Source organism: Belonocnema kinseyi, chromosome 2 (genome assembly GCF_010883055.1).
Source record: "Belonocnema kinseyi isolate 2016_QV_RU_SX_M_011 chromosome 2, B_treatae_v1, whole genome shotgun sequence".
Lineage (NCBI taxonomy): Eukaryota > Metazoa > Arthropoda > Insecta > Hymenoptera > Cynipidae > Belonocnema > Belonocnema kinseyi.
The window spans coordinates 150971521-150987074 of NC_046658.1; positions in this window are offsets into that span (position 1 = coordinate 150971521).

Below are 15554 nucleotides of genomic sequence, written 5' to 3' on the forward strand. Positions count from 1 at the left end.
GAACGTGGCGCCATCTATTGGCTGCTTACTCAACTTAGATAACGTGAAATGTTGAAGTGCCGGCCAGCAAACTAACTTACACCGTCTTCTGTTAGAAACTTATGGAGTATACAAATAAAAACATTAAATTTGAAATGAAAAAATATTCAGGTAATTACAGAAGATAAAACTTATCCTATCCTTTAATTTGGACCAAATAACACAAATTATACAACATTTCATCAAGATCGGTTGAGTAGTTTCGAAATTTAGTGGTGACAAACATTAACATTAACATTAACATAACATTTGTACAATAGTAGAATGTTTAGATTAAATTAAAAAGGATATAAATATCATTGACGAAATTATTGAATTATTTGTGACCCCCGTTTTGTTGGTGTGGAGAAGTCTCTGTCGAATCCATTTCTCTTTTTCTGATTTATTTTTTTTTGGTTCTGCTGGTTCTTTCTTTTTCACTTGTTTTATCGGTGCATATTGGATGATGGTTGTTCCTTGTATGGCTACATAGACATTTTCGCCGGATCTTTGAAACGACCCGGGAGTGTAATCTTTGAAAGTCTGCATATCGCGCTTAAGGACCTTTTCTTGGATCACTCCTTCGATCTTAATTGGGAGCGTGATTTCAAATGTCGTCGGACAAAAACGGTTGTTTTTTTGATCCCAGAATGCAGCCATATAAGTACCATATTGATGTGTATTTACAAAAACCTCATAGATTCGAAACTCTTCAGTTGGTTGAATCATCAACCAGTCAGGTTCACTCACGGGCTGGTACAGACTAGGCTTATACTTTCTGTCACCATAAAGTGAAACCACAATGCGACCATACGGTGTACCTGCTTTAGTGAAGAAAAAAATTTACATTTATCAATCTTAAATTTACTAGTTAATTAGAAATGCAACAGTTTAAATTAAAGACGTATTTTTCGAATTTTGTATCCTCCAATTTTATTTTTAATTTGAATGAAGGAAATTTAAAAAATATTTACGGTTCCCAGAATATCAGAAAAAATGTCCAATCATGTATCAGTCGATTTCCAGTCGGCACATATACGTTCACACATTTCCATAAAGTTAAAAGTGGTACACTAATACTTTATTTTACTAGGCTTCATAATTTATCACTTTATTTTCTGCTAATAAAATTAATTTCTGACCACAACAAAATTTTCTACAAAATAGCTAATTTTTCAACAAACTAAGTGAAGCTTCAAAAAAATATTGATTTTCAACCGATTATACGGAGATTTTACAAGACAGTAGAAATGAAGGAGGAACAGTAAGAATTTTCAAACCGAAACTGTGACAAATAATTTTAAGTTTCAAAAAATAATTGTTACAAAAGAAACAAAACAAACAAGTAACAAATATTTTAATTTACGCCGCAAAAATTAAGTCTTAATAAAAGAAATAATTGTGTACAAAGAACGACAAATTATGAATAAAGTATATGAAGTTTCACCAAGCTATTAACAATAATTTAAAAAGCAATTTTTGTATCAAATACATTAACTTTTACAACAAAATTGAAATTCTTGTCGTCGAAAACAATAGTTAAATTTTTATTTAAAATAATAAATTTTTTCCATTCGCAAAAAACGAATTTTCAAGAAATTAGTTATATTTTAAATCAAAACAAAAGAAGCTTTAAAACAATGATGCATTTCTAACCAATTATAAATATTTTATACTAGACAGAATATATTTTGCAGAAATTACATATATTTTGAATCACGTAGTTTAATTTTAAGCTAGAAAAGATCAATTATTAACTGAAAATGGAACAGCTACATTTTCACAATAAAATTATAGATTTTTTAAAACCATAAAGATAAGAAAAGAATTTTCGGCATTTGAAGCAGATAAGCGTGGACATTTTTCATGATATCTGTGACAACCGCTAAAGATTTAAAAAAATGTCTTTAAATTTTCAAAAATGAATAAAATTGCTTTTTCGAAATTTTAAAATAATAATTTTAATATTATATTACCAATAGAAGTAGAAGCTGACTAGGGAAGCATGCACTTTGATTCCTGGAGGAATCCAGCGATTGCGATAAGTAAACTGCAAACATTAATCTCCATTTTTTCGGACAAAGAAACGAATAGGTGAACCCAATTAAAAAATTTACTGTAAAGAAGTGTTTGATTAATGCCTGCTATTTATACCAACGTGAACGCCGTGTAAACTGCGTTTGTCATTCTGTTCTAGAAAATAATTAGAGTGATGGGAGAAAGATTTTTGGGAAATGACTTTGAAGTTTACCGTATATCTAGATTATATCCGCTGGACGCGTTTAAATAATCAAACATTCAAAAATTTTAAAAACAGGAAATCAAATAATTTGTCTAACCTTTTTCTCTCGCGTGTATAAAAAAGCAAACATAGACAGAAAAATAAATGCCTCCAAAAAGCTGAATATTTTGAAGTTGATTCTTAATTAATCGAAATAGGTTATGATAATACAAAAATATTTCAGAATCATGAAAGGGCAAAACTTTCTCACTTTTAAAAATAAAGTATCATTGCAGAAAATGTTTTTGAATATCCTCCAGCTTTTCTTATTATTAAAAAACAACAATAATCGAAAATATTTTGGTTCTGGTAAAAGTACACTAAATGTAACATTGTTAGAGATGAAAATAGTATACATACAATACGTTATGTAAAAAATGCTTTTGTACCAGAAGGAGTAGTTTAGCGAGAACGAAACTCACATGATATCTACATCATATTACAATTAATCTAAAAAAAAATAGAAGGTGGCCTTTTTGAGAAAATTTACGCTAATTAGTTGGCAAGATACAACTTTTTTTTGAAAAAATCGGGAATTTGTGCATGATTCACCTGAATATTCAAGTAGCCGTAAATTTGCGACAAAAAAATTTTTGGTCAAAAACAAAAATGAAGTGTCTCATAATTTTCCTGGGAAGACAATATATTTGCCCCTAATAATTCCGTGACTTCACCAGGGTTTGACTGGCCGATTTCATGTGAAATCAGTCTAGTCTACTATTATATTTTTGATTCATAACCCATGTAGGAATCCAATCAGGGATCCGGCCGGGTTCCAGCCGGTTAGCCCTGCTTTAAGCCGGGCGCTGGTCGGGGAATCCGGCCGGGATCCGGCTAAAAACGTTACGGTGAACTGGTCGAATCCCGGATTCAATACCGGCCGGGATCCGGTCGGGTAATCCGGCCAAAAAGCGGTTAAGAAATTTTGCTTCAGGCGAGAAATTGGTAACATGTTTTGTCTTTTCAAGCTCATCGTAAAGATTACGGTGAACTTTAAAAGTAAAATCAAGTGAAACAATTCTGGAAGAAAATTGGAGTAGAATTTTATTTCCTGATGATAAAATCTCATAGCAATTTGGAAGCCACGTGGTGATTTAAGGTTAGGAAGGAAGAAAGTAAAAACTGTATACACAAGACTATATTTTAATTAAAAATAATAATTATTTGCGCACTAAGTGGGGGATTTAAACTAATTACTGCAATAAAGTTGATTTTAACTACGAGTTTCAATTTTATTTGCGAACTTCGAAGAGACGACGCGACGTGAGTACAAGGAGCATTCTCGTTCCAGGAGCGAAACTGAAAAGTACTGAGTGTCTATGCAGACGACAGAAACAGCAGGCGCTATATATGGCGGTAAATCCGAAATTGTCCAGGCGAAACATTGTCTGAATATAGAGAAGTTTATAAAAATTGTATCATTTCTGTTGTTGCACATAGCAGAATCGATAACAGTTTAATTTAGAATGTTAAATTATTCAAAAAAATTTAATGTTTTTTAAAAAAAGAATTTAAAAAAGCTCATTTTTGTTTTACTGATCTAATAAATCTTTAAATTATAATTTTCAAATAATAGTTCATCTAGCATCCATAATTACGTCTTTGATAATATCACGGCTCTTAAAAAATGTGTAATTTCTCCAAAAACATTAACCTGACCAGTGCCCAGCCGGCTCCCGACCATGGGATATAACCAGGGTTGGAACGGTCAGTAACCGGCCGGCTCCAGACTACGTGATTCGAGAAAAATGTAGCCCGACCGGCTCCCGCCCGGTTCCTGTCCATGAAACCCAGCCAGGGGTAGCCCGGCCGGAATCTCCTGTGATTGAATTATTAACTGTTAATTTTCAAATAATTTGCATTAATAAATGTTTAATTAATAATATTTATCTAAATAATGAATGCTGTATTTTACTTAATAAATAAGGTATTCATATGTATCTCTTACATTTATTTTATAAACTTTGTAAGTCATAATTTAAAATTATGGTCACATAAAACATTTTTTTCACAGGATTTCGTATCCAACCCCCCTTTACCATGTAGATATGCAATTATACAAAAATAATCGTTTTGAGAACTTTCCAATGTAAATGGAGTCTCTGATTTTTGGACTCTTCAAAAACAGCCTTTTCGATTTTTTTCTCTAACCCTTAACGCCTAAAATCAACCCCTTACCACCACTTAGATATGAAATTGTGAAAATGAATCTTTTTAAGAATTTTCCAGTTTCAATGGCGTCTCTGCTTTTTGGGCAGAGCAAAAGAATCTAGTCTAGTAATTTTTTAAATATTTTTTTTTAATACTTGTTTTCATTACAGGGGGTAGTTTTTTAATAAGCGTTGACTTTCCAAAATCGATTCATAGCTCATTGTAAAACAAAAAAATAGCAAAAAAATCTAGCCTAGTAATTTTTTCAATACTTTTTTAAAAAACTTTTTCTCATTACAGGGGGTTGCTTTTTACAATAAGGGTTCATTTTATAAATTTGTTTATTATCACATTTGAAAACAAATAAATATCAAAAGAATCTAGCCTAGTCATTTTTTCATATTTTTTTATAATACTTTTTTCCATTACAGGGGGTAGTTTTTTAAAAATAAGATTTGAGTTTACAACAGCGATTAATAGCTCATTGTAAAGAAAAAAACATCAACAAAATCTAACGTAGTTATTTTCTTGAATTGATTTATTTTTGAATGGTTTTTGTAGAGGGCGCCGCTGAGTTGTCGGCCAGCTAGCGCCCCGGCCGCCCTGTTTTCTCGAAAACTAATCAATCAAAAAAATTATTTGTTTGTTTGTTAAAAAATAGCAAAAAAATATGCATTACTTGGCGCTGCTGATTTGTCTGACCTACCTAAGTATCATATTGGGTCACCGTATAAAAAAAACTGTTTATACAAACTTTTATCATTTTATGTATGTCGATAACATCGATGACATTTGATAATTTTTTAACCAAACTTTATTAACAAATGCATTATCTGTCTATATTTCAGCATTTAAACTTGTTTTTTTGTAGTAATATACTGTTAATAACAGACTTTTTAACGTTTTTTGGTAGTTCAATAATAATCCACTATTTGGTCAAATATTATACTTACGTTTCAGTTCCAAGTAATACCTGATCCATTCCATAAAAAAATATGATTTATTCCATTAAAAATACCTGATGAGGTTATTTGTTCATTAAAATTGTTTTTCGAATAATAAATTATTTATTAACTTTTATTATTTTAACTGAAGAACTCCTAATGTTCACTCATTTGTGATTAAAAATTGAATACATTTTTCAACATTTGCATTACTATTGGACATCTTTTTTGCATAGTTGCTCTCAGTTTTTTAGGCATTTTTGATTGAATCAAAGCATTTTTCTAAAACCAGCATTCTTCCAAAGTCAAACCTTTTTTAATTTTTGTTATTAAATGAAAAAAAAAAATGATTCAAATTTAAAAATCGGCCATGGCAGTTTGATGTAAAATTTTTACATTTTTTAAAGTTTTAGTTTTTTATATTTTTAAAGCTCAAAACAAGGAAGCCGACGTTTCCGAACAATCAAAATGACTGGGGATTTTTTTATTATACTATTAATGGCGGAAACGACTTGAATAAGATTTGGTTCCAAATCGCTGTAGGTACATGACAAGCAGAAAGGAAATTATTTGAAAAGTGAATACAGTAAGTTAAAATTGATCAGGTGTCTAAATAATTCTTCAATTTTATATTTCGATTATACATTAAAAATACCTTTTATTTGATTAAAAATTAATTATTTTGACAAAAGGAAACAGTATAAATTCTCTGGGCGTATTAAAGATTACTAGAAATTTCATAATTTCATGTGAGTCAATTTTTTAATTAAGGGAGAAAGATTTTGAAAAATGACCAAAAAATAAATCCAATTACCAAGTTCTTGCCAAGTTTGAGCGCGCCTAAGGCACGCCGGATCTCTCTTGCGGTTTTGGCTCGTTTTCGTACGTTTATTTGTACACTTAAACTACTATTTTAAACTACTATTTTTGATATTTATTGACATTTATTAATTATATGGATTTATTTTATTTATTTATTATATAAAATATAATTTAAATTGATATTTATATCCTTAACATATTAAAAAAATGTTGAATAGCATATAAATGTTTTGAGTTTTCTCGGATTTAAAAATGGCTTAAGGATAATTTTGCAAGTATTTTTGCCGTGTACAAATGCTTTATTTTGCTAAGCTTCTTTATTTATTACTTATTCAATTTTCATACAATTGTTCAAATTTAAAAACCTAAATCAGATTAAAAATAAATTTAAAATCATGTTTAACGTCCAATAATCAAGTTAATGTACAGAATTCCTGAAAATAAAACTGAGACTGCAACAGGCAAATTTGGACAACAGCCATAACATTTCCTATTTCAATTTCAAAAAAGATGAAAATTGGCCTAAAAAAGAAAAAGAAAATTCTTTCATTGGAAAAAGTAACAGGTAGACGACAGGTTGCGCGTCTTCTTGAAGAGGAATGATGGCTAGCTCCTTGAAAACGAACTGATTAATTGGTTTTTTGGAGCCTTGTACGTCCACGATCAACTCCATATTGATGAAAACTGAAGTTTGTTGCTGAAATCATCTTTCTTTTATACCTTTCATCCCCACCACCATCAATAGCGTTATTACCCCCACCACTTTCGACATTACCCCCACCACTATCGATATTACCGTCACCACTGTCATCTTAAATGAACTGCTTCACGCTTCCACTAAGGGGCTGGTACTGAATCATAAGGTCATGAATAATTAGACAGTAAGCTGCCGTTTCAGCAGGAAGTTGTTTGCAGATTCAAATTCCAAACGAACGTCCACAGAGATCTGTTTGAGGAACTCATTTTGTTTTGAGCAATCAGTGACAGTAAGTGGAGCGTATTCTTTGAAATCACTTTCCTTCAACATTGGTTCAGGCTGTTTACCGTGGTAGGCTGTCTGAAAGTTTGCATCCATCTCATACAGTAGAGCAAACTGATTACGACCAAAGTCCAGATGCAAATTACAGTACGGATAGTACTGTGAATTGAGGAACATCTTGAGATTTGTTATATTCACGGTCCATATATGTCTTGAAGTGGAGGGAGGCAGGGGTTATTCATACAATTCCCATGAGTGAAAACTCATGGTTGCGAGATACTATTTTTCAATGAGGTTCAGCAACTTTACTTTTTCCAGAGCTGGCACCATTGCATATAGTATCATCCACTCTACTTTACGAATCGAGATCTTGAATTGATATTCATTTCCTGGCTGTTGTCGTAAGTGAGGTGTCATTTTTCATGGTACTAGTGAGACCGATATTCTTGCAACGATCAATCTCAATGCCATTGAGTTCATAGCGAATTTCATCAAACAGATAGCAGATGGCATTGCTCACGAGTGTTATACCAGTAACTGCTGTAACTCCATCAGGTTTTGTTAGCCTTCCATACACGTGCAGTGAACTCTTGCTGTGTAGTATACATAAATCTTGATGCTGAATAGCAATTCTAATTTCATCGCTGTCGTACCAATTTGACCTGAACATTCATCCTTCATTATACATAAAACTATTTTATTGGCTTGCGGCATTCCGAAAACATTGTCTGTCGGATAATCTGATGTATCAAATTGACATACATTGTTCTTCATATCTTCTTTCATATCAGCATAGATATCGTTACATTTAACTTGGTATATCAAGCTGTCCGTATCGGTGTATAACAATTTACAGTTGTTACCATACTTTTTACACTTGTAGTCATAGTGGAAATCATAAATGATAATTTTTGATACATCCAGAACCCTAAACCCTACATGGATTGGTTTGTTGAAAAGAACTTGTGTTTTCCTTAATTCAATAGCCACGAGATTTTGGCTAAATATTGCACGACTATGGAAATTCGGTTTGGCTATGAGAGCTCCAGCTCCATATCTCCCCTCCTACTTTGTCACATGTTTCACATTAACATGTGTTTGTACGTTCTCCATTGTTTTCCCATATGCTGCATTATCCATTAATTTAAAAAGGTTCTTTTGAAATTCATTCTTGGCATTTAATCTAAGATTAGTATTCAAATCAATATAGTTTTTGAACCAAGCAGACTGATTAAATTTGAGAATTCTGTGAATTTTGATGAGTTTTAGACCATTAGCTAGGGCATGCTTGAGAGCCCGATAATGAAGAACGTACTTTCGTTTCAGTAGGACGGTAGTTAGGAGCTTCTTCTGGCTTGATCCTGGTGGTTTCGAGTGTTCTGGACAGAATGGCAAGTCATTGTGTGCGTCATGGCGTTCGGATGGATAATCCAAGTCTACTTTTAGTATATAGCCAATGGGTGAATGGTCAGGAGCATTAAAAGAAAAATTTTCTAAATCCTTAACCCGCTCGAAGCCACCGTAAGGGAGAGGTTATCCGATTTCCCAACCGTACAGGTTGTTTGCGTCAAAATATAAATATACAAAATACTCCTCTTCCACTCGGAGAAGGTTGACGTGAAGTTTCTTATTCTGTGAAGTAAGATGTAATGGGACCACAGTGAATGTATTCTTCCTCTTGGTCAGACCATACGGATTCACTGAAATATCATTTGGCCACTCGAATTTTTTCACATCCTTCAATGGGACGGGAAAGTTGGTTTCAGAAAAATCTGGCACATCATTGTATCGAGTATAGTTTAATAAACGATAAGAATGTATCTGTGGTGGATGCGTTGTTGATAGTACAGCCCATTTAAAATATTCGTTATCCTGTTCATTTTGCACATTAACACATGCTTTTTTATCCCTGATCGATTTGGGAAGTTCGATGTATGAACTACCCTTCATCCGATTGAGCTTATTGATGTTTACTGAAAGTTTTATAATTGAGAGTAAGGTCCATCCTGAACTTTTTTCCTAAAAATCTTCTCGTTCTTTCAGTATTAGATATCTTCAGCAGTTTTTAAACCAGTTTCATATCTGTTGTTGATAAATTTCTTCATTTCTGGATTTAAAAGTCTTATCCTGAGGTGTTTCTTTATCAATTTTCAAATAGTAGGCGAGTAGCACAGCGTTGACTTTTAAAGCTGATGTCGTCACGCTTCAGTATTTTCTTGTGCACACCACTTCCTTTTTTAACGAGTAAATTGAAACGGGCCTTTAGACATTCACATTTTTCAATTATATTTAGGCACTTCCATTTTTGATTCACGTTAGATGTTTCTGAAACGAAATTCGAAAAAGTGCTGATTGCTCTTCGCTTCAGCCCATCTTTTACAGTCGACAACCCCCTCTTTAGAAGAGGTTTCTCGAGGGATTTACGACACAATTCTTGAAAACCGTTATCTCTTATGCATGGAACTTTCTGGAAGGCCAGATGATGCAACTCTTGAAAACCTTTGTTTCCATTAAATTGAACCTGAAAGAGCCTGCTAGAACTTGTCTTTTCTGGAATTCATACATGCATACATTTACACTGCCATTTGTAGAAAGTTTGGTGGATAATCTGTTATAAAGTCGCCAACTGGCATATAAACTTCTAGAAGGATAGACGATGCAACTTTCGAAAACTGTGTTTGTGTGTGAGTGTTCAGAAAAGATTTATGAACAATATATATTAAAACCTAAATCAAGATAAACTGTGTGTATTTTAATTAAATCACCCTACACTTTAATTTTCCTCATATTTAAGTTATATATAAGAGATTTAAATTTTTGCGCGCTTTCTCCAATGCTGTAGCTCTGGCAAACTTCAACGATTGAATTTTCTATCAGCGATGGGTTGTGAAATTTTCCTTTCAAGTAATGGAGGTCAAAAACAGCGATGGGTTGATTTTCTTATTTTTAATACTTAAATTTTATTTTGATTAAAGTCTTACATAAATAATTAAAATTTTCGCGCGCTTTCCGCATTGCTATACCTCACATTTAAATGCTGCTGCATGGTCGTTTCCAGAACTAATGTACAAGAAAGATTTTCTCTGCCATGAATTATATGAATAATAACTTTTCAAATATTTAGCGATACTAAAAACAGATCGAACTTTCTAGAAACTTCGAGAATCACCTCGATCATTCTAAAAATTTTGGCAACTCTGGAGAATCTTCGATCCATGTAAAAAATGGTGGTCTAGGATCAAATATTTTAGAAGCTTCAAGACCCTTCTAGAGACTTCGAGATCTTTCCAGATGCTTCAATATCTTTCTGGAAGCCTCGAGAAACCCTGCCACCCCCTCCCCTAGCCACTTGCTGCAAGGCGGTCCCCCCACGAGCTCCATCTGTCAGCTCCAGTTTGAAATATATACATAGTAAAACAGAGGTACGGATCTGCCGGTCCCAACTACATACATAGTATATCAGTGGCGCCATCTGCCGGCTCCAGCTTAAACTATATACATGGTAAAACAGGAGTACGGATCGGCCGGCTTCAACTACATACACGGTCAACTAGTGGCGCCATCTTCCCCTTACAGCTTGAACTATATACATGGAAAACAGGGGTTGGGATCTGCCGGTTCCAGCTTCATACACGGTAAACTAGTAGCGTTATCTGCCGGGTCCAATTCGAACTACATAGATGGTAAAAAAGTGGCAGAAATCTACCTTTCCGACTGATCAGTTACTGACTGCTGGGAACTGACTGGTGGCGCCGTATAGCGATGGCAGCTGGAACTACGTAGTAGTGGCCCAGAACCAACCTAGCCATACTACTAAAAGCGTTGGGTTGTCCATTTTTCCACCATAATTATTGAGTTGGCAGGTATAAACAGGTAAGTCGATACTAGTATTTTGCACCAATCTGTTAAAGCAATAAACCTTATTTCAAAATAAAAATAATTTTACTGCGAACACGATGATATAAGCTTGTCTGCCAAAATCTGTCTTGAATTCCGGTTGTCGAGTGTTAAAACGCGAAATATTGGTGCGAATGAAGATGTGGGATAGGGAGGTCCGAGTGAACTAGCCGGTGCGATAGAAGCCCTAGCGGACAATGTGGACGGAAAGGATACTCTACAGCGTATCCTGATGGTATCCACATGGTATTCCTGTCGTATCATGCAACAAAAACTAAAAAAGAACAGGGAGATGGGCATTTATAGTTGAAATTTGGATTATACATTAAATTTTCCATTAGAATGTCATAAAGTAATTGCAATAGTATTCGTGTACCATATCGCGATATATAATCAATATATTGACTTTGAAATAATATACTTTTTATCGCGTAAACGAATAGGTGAAGGTCGTTTTACATTCAAATCCTCTAATATAAGTAAAAGCTCAATAATTAATATTATCTGTCCAACATTCGTCCGTCCTGCATTTGCAACGACCTCGTTACTGTCTTCTCAAAAATTATCAGCGTCACTTTCAGAATCTGAGTCAAAGTCAAGCTGTGGTCTGATGGGCTACTTTTTCATATGGTCAGCTGAAGAACTGGTACGGAAAGGTCCTTTATGACCTCCAATCTTCTGAACCTAGTATCAGTCGTTTCGAAGCAACAATACAAACAAAAATTTTAGACATATTGGAGATGGCTTGGTTTTTGAGCTGAGAACGTTCTTGGTCCAACGGTGATCTTGCTTCTTCTAGAACCTTCATTTCTAGGATCTCCCAAATCTTCATTGATGGTTTGGATAGCAACAGGATAATGATTTGGTTCACTCTCTCCACGTGCACATTTCCGCGAGGTATTCCAGTAATTATCAATACTGGTTCTATACCTTCAGTCTAGCGATAATTTTGAAATCGGTTGGAGGTTATAGCAGTTTCCCCATCGAAACCTATACGTCCGGGAATACCAAGAATACATGCTTATCTTCTTATTCGTTCAACAGGCACTTCTGCTTTTGCCGATTCAGTCGGATAAATCCTAGAGAACGTGGAAAAAAATATATTTACGCAAATATATTGTCTTAGCTCACCTTCGAAGAGGTTATAGAACGCAGATGATCGATGTGCTATGTATTAAGTGGTCTGAAGCACTTGTCGACTGGATTAAGAAAGCCTTGAGCTTTTCCGTGTTTCTTTTCTGCGGCAATACATTTGATACAGCTCTTAGTATATCTGTCTATTTTGTTTCGCATTCCAAGGAACCAAAAGTTTTGTTCGAAAGCATAATATGTTTTCCGTAATCCAAAGTGCCCTTTGTTATGTGCTTGCTTGATGATCTCGTGATGAATTGCTTTTGGCACCACCAGTTGGATGTTTTCGTCCTTTGCTTGGTATACGATTCTGCCTTTTAAAGAGAATTCTTAATCCGTGTCACCTCCTACAACTTCAATGATCTTCCGTAACTCTGGGTCTTCTTCTTGAGCTGCTTGCATTTGAGAAATTAGACCATATTTTTCTCCTGAACGAAGCATACGCATACTGAATTCCAACTAACGGGATTCACGTGTCGCATCAAAGTACCGGGCAAAAGGACGACAATCAGTCACGATTTTAATACGGATATTGAGTAAATGTACCCTAAACTGTTTAAGTGCTTTGACCACAGCGAGAACCACCCCTTCGTGACATGTGTAAATTTCTTCTGTATGGAACTACTTTGAGCTTGGAAAAAATATGAGATACATTAAACCGTCCTTAGAATCCTTTTGCAGCGTGCTTGCCCCGAGATCGAGTTTGAATGCGTCCATATGTTATTTGGTCTCTGCTCCTTTTGGACACAATTCAAGCACGGGTTCTCAAGCCAGGATCGCCTTTAACTCGTTGAATGTTCTAACATATTCTGGTTTAAATTTAAATTTGACCCTGTCTTTTAATAGCTAAGACAACGGCGTTGCTATCGTGGCATATTGGGAAATGAACTCTCTAAAATATTCCGTAATCAGGGTTCTAAATATCGTTCTTATGCATCTTTGAAACACGACAGGAGAATTGCAGAGACTAAGTCGAACTCGCAAAATTCATAATGCTCATCAGAAACCACGTGCGCTGTAAATGGATTGCTTTCCTTTTCCAGTGGAACGTGAAAAATTCATTGTTGAGTTCCAGAGTACTAAATACCTCCATGAGTGGGAAAGAAAACCTATCACTCACAACTTTCTTATTTAATATCCGATAGTACACAGGGAGACGAGGTTCTTTATTTTTCCTTGACGTCAGGACCACTGGACTGGCATGATCGGAGACGCTCTCTTCCGCGATTCCCATTTGTATACAAGACTCATTTATTTCCTTTGTCGTTTTGCTATGCTTCGCTGATAGTCTTCGAGAATTTTGAAAGACTGGAATTTCATCTTTCAGAAGAATCCTTATTTTCAACCGCTATTCTCAGTCGCTCTGGGTGTGTAATTCTGTGCAAGTTTTTCTATTTTTACATTCTCATTAGAGAAAGTATTAGGTTTGTGTCAAATTTGACCCCCCCCCCCAGTTTTTGTCAAATGCCCACGTTTTGAGATCCCCTGAAACCGAAATACAGCTTTTTACGAATGTGTCTATCAGTCTGTATGGCTGTCTGTGAAGTCGCTAACTTTTAAACAAATAATTCTATTCGATTGGTCTTTCGTACACTTGTTAACTGTCCTTAACTAAAGCTCAAGTTTGTTAGCCAGCCATTCTGGATAAAAATTCAAATTGTGGGCACATTTTGAAAATTTTCGAGACTATTTTTTTGAAAATTCCAAAATTCTCTGTACAGTTATTCACAGCATTCAAAAGGTCAAACAATTTGTCCTAATGACTTTCGTCATAAAATCAAAAATTAACAAAGTTATGGCATTTACAAAGTTCAAAAAAACACGAAAATGAATATATGATGCCAAATATGGCGCAATATGAAAAAAAAAGAATTGAAAAGAAAAATGTTGCTTTTTAAATTCCTTACAAGATTATTATGACAAGTTTTTGAATTGTTTTGAATAATCGAAAATTTAATTTTTGACAGCATGCAAATTAATGAAAAATCCAAAAAGTAAATTTTCGGCCAAAGCTGTGTAAAATACGGTAAAAGATGCCAGAACAAAAATTTTGCATTCAAAAAAGATCTACAAATTTGTTTTTAACCACTTTTTGGCAGGATGCGTAGTTTGGCTATTTTTTTACGTCTAAAACCAAAAACAGAACTATCAAAAAATTATTCATAACAAATAAATCATTTTTACATTCTTATCAGAGAAGGTATTATCTTTGTGTAAAATTTGAGCCACCTTCCTCCAGTTTTAGTCAAATAACCACGTTTTGAGACCCTCTTAATCCGAAAAATAAGTTTTTACGAATGTGTCTGCTTCTGAGTATGTCTATATACCTGTCTGTCTGTGAGCACGAGAACTTTTAAAAATAACAGGCAAAATAACGGATGATATAAATAAAGGCAAGAAAAGAAAAAGTTTGATTTCTAAATGCCCGGAAAGATTATTATAACAACTTTTTGAATTTTCTTCGAAAATCCAAAGTTCTAATTTTAAAAGCATAGAAAATTATGAAAAATCCAAAAATTACCGTATTTTAGAATTTAAATTATAAAGAAGACATTGGAAATCAGCAAATTCAGTTTATGGAAAAACGAAAAAAGTTTTACAATTTTTACCAATTACCAAATACATTTAAAGGTTTTACCAATATTAGTTACAAATTATAATAATATACACTTAGGGGAATAATATAAAATTGTAGGGATAAGTTTGAGTGCGAACGGTATAATTGCACTTTTTCGCACGTCACTCTTCAATTAGGGAATATTCTGTCCATCAAAAATTATTCGACTTACCCTTGACACGTTACACTATGGAAAAATACGTCAAAAACTTCAAACAATGGAGCCTGATACCATTAAAACACATTTAAACCTAAAAATAAAATCTCCTTTGTTCATGAATAAATTGTTACGTGATCCCAGACGAGCCCCTAATTATGAGTACCGAAACGTTGGTGATTATTTTTCACAACAGTTTTTTAATTTAGTCTTATGATTATAAAAATACGATAGACGAAAAAGAGAGAAAAGTGAATTTGGTTAGTTGCCTTCTCATTTGTCTTTCTCCTTTTTTAGTTTTTATCAAAAAAGAATTCTTTTCTTCTTCTTTATTCATAATGTGTCCCCTAAGGGTTTACATGACTTCCATTCCTTACAATCTTTCCGTGTACATCTATATATTTTTTACAATCTTATCCTTTCTATATATACAATTATTTACAACTATTTACATGAAGTCTTATATCTAGTTCCTGCGATAGCGCAATTTAGGACTTATTAGTAAGCGAGTGAGCGAGCGAACGAAAGCGAGAGTGCAAGCGAGAGAGAGAGTATGA